Here is a 2,500-nt window from a genome sequence, read left to right on the forward strand (position 1 = left end):
CCGAAGGCAACCGATATTTTGTGGCATCATTGTTACTCTTAAGATTGTCATCCTCGACTTGCTCGTGCATTGGGCTCGCACCTTGCACACACAAGCAATGCCTAGACAATCTTAATCATAGCTCAACCGCACACTCAGAGGATTGGATAGCTTCTTTCGAAGCCAACCTACCCCCACACGTGTGAGAGTGGCCAACAATTTGCTAGCTTCTTCATCAACTCCGCCGAAAGCCATCCTCGACATACCCGTGCATTGAGAAGGTTTGGTGGCCGTACTCCCAACACAAAAGCATACCGAAGACAACCCCAAGCTAAAGCTCACTTGAAGCCAACGCATCGTCACCATGTGTTCGTGTGGCCGAGAATTGGGTAGCTTCTTCATCAACCCCGCCGAAAGCCATCCTCGACATACCCGTGCATTGAGAAGGTTTGGTGGCCGTACTCCCAACACAAAAGCATACCGAGGACAACCCCAAGCAAAAATTCATTTGAAGCCAACCCATCGTCGCCCACAACTAGTGGGTGAATGGTGTGCTTCCCGGGGTTGGCATAGACATTCCCTCGCATGCAAAAGATTGTCGATGCGAAAGATTATCTATGCCAACCCCGGGAAGCACACCATTCACACACTCCCGACCGGTGTGGTGTGGCGGTGATTGGATAGTTACGGATTGAGCACTTGCCAAGGATCAAAATGTGTCATTTAGAAGAAACATTTTCAAAAAGTTTTTAAAATCTTGTGGGTTTGCAACTCATAAGAGCGTCACTTTCAACGTCCCCGGTATTGGATTGAGTTTCTAAAAACAACCGTGCACACCGAGGTTAAACTTTACCGGCTCCACTCCGACTCGCCGCTCGCCCACAATTTGTTTGCAACGAAACATTTGTTTTTAATTTTGTTGGTTTAAATCTTGTTGGTTTGAAATTGTTTTGAAAAGGTTCTTTAAATCTAGTGGGTTTGCAACTCATAAGAGCATCACTTTCAACGTCCCCGGTATTGGATTGAGTTTCTAAAAACAACCGTGCACACCGAGGTTAAACTTTACCGGCTCCGCTCCGACTCGCCGCTCGCCCACTAGTCCGAAGGCAACAAAACATTTGTTTTTCATTTTGATGAAAATTTCTGTTTTTAAATCTTGTTGGTTTGAATTTTTTTTGAAAAGGTTCTTTAAATCTTGCGGGTTTGCAACTCATAAGAGCGTCACTTTCAACGTCCCCGGCATTGGATTGAGTTTCTAAAAACAACCGTGCACACCGAGGTTAAACTTTACCGGCTCCACTCCGACTCACCGCTCGCCCACAAATCCGAAGGCAACAAAACATTTGTTTTTAATTTTGATGAATTTTTTTGAAAACATTGGCTTGGCAAGCCCCAATCCGCGACTATCCACCCACCGCCACCCCACACGGGTGGTTGTTGTTGCGAAATGAGGTTGTGGTCGACATGCCCGCGCATTTGAGAAGGAGTTCCTAGCACTCCATGCTCTTCCATGCCAAAAAAAAGCCTAGACAACCCCATTTCGCAACTTTCCACGCCTTTTTTTTTCCCCCTCACCCATGGCGGCGGCGTGGTGGCGGCGGCCGGATTCCGGCCACCACCGCCATGGGTGGCAGCCCCCCGACCCCGACACCAAACCCATAATACCGAGGCAACATATCGAGGCAACATATCGAGGCAACATGACATGGGTGTGGCGTGGGGGAAGGGGGCTGCAGCTAGGAGGGCATGGGCTGCCATGCATATGCAGGCAACACACACCCCCCTATATAGCATTTTATGCATTTAGCCCTTTGACAGGAAGAGACATCACCTATGCGCGAGGAGTCATAATGGGCTCTAAATAATTCAATACAAGGTATTTGGACGTGATTTTTTGCAGGGATACTAAGAAACATGCAATCTCTGATGGGAAAAAGTTTCATAAATATTTGAAGTCGGGAAGTATTTTTTATTATTTTTAGAAGTCGTAAAATTGAAAAAATCATTAAAACAAATCCGGGAGGAATTTTTTAGTTTTGTAACTTGGAGAAGGTACTAAAAATCATAGACTACTTATGGGGAGCTTATTGTGCGAGGAAATTTCAATAAAAATGGGGTTTGACAAGGTTTGAAAAATTCTGTCGACATTTGAAAAAATCTGGAACTAGGCTGCCGGCATGCTGCGCACATGCTGCGCTCATGCTGCGCGCAGGCTGCGCGCAGGCCACGGCAGGACAAGTTTCGCTAGCCTCACTGTCGACCGAATGCGCAAGCTGCGCGCACGCCATGGCAAGACAAATTTCGCTAGCCTCACTGTCGACAGAGTCAGCACGCTGCGCGCACGCCATGGCAGGAGAAGTTTCGCTAGCCTCGCTGTCGACAGAATCAGCACGCTGCGCGCAAGCTGTGCGCGCGCATGGCATGGCAAGTTTCGAAAAATTCTGTCGATAGGCTCCCGAGCGCGCACGCTGCCGACATGTTGTGCGCACGCTGCCGGCATGCTGTGCACACGCTGCGCGCA

The sequence above is a fragment of the Prunus avium genome, unplaced genomic scaffold, assembly GCF_965620075.1.
Source record: "Prunus avium unplaced genomic scaffold, drPruAviu1.hap1.1 HAP1_SCAFFOLD_127, whole genome shotgun sequence".
Taxonomy (NCBI): domain Eukaryota; kingdom Viridiplantae; phylum Streptophyta; class Magnoliopsida; order Rosales; family Rosaceae; genus Prunus; species Prunus avium.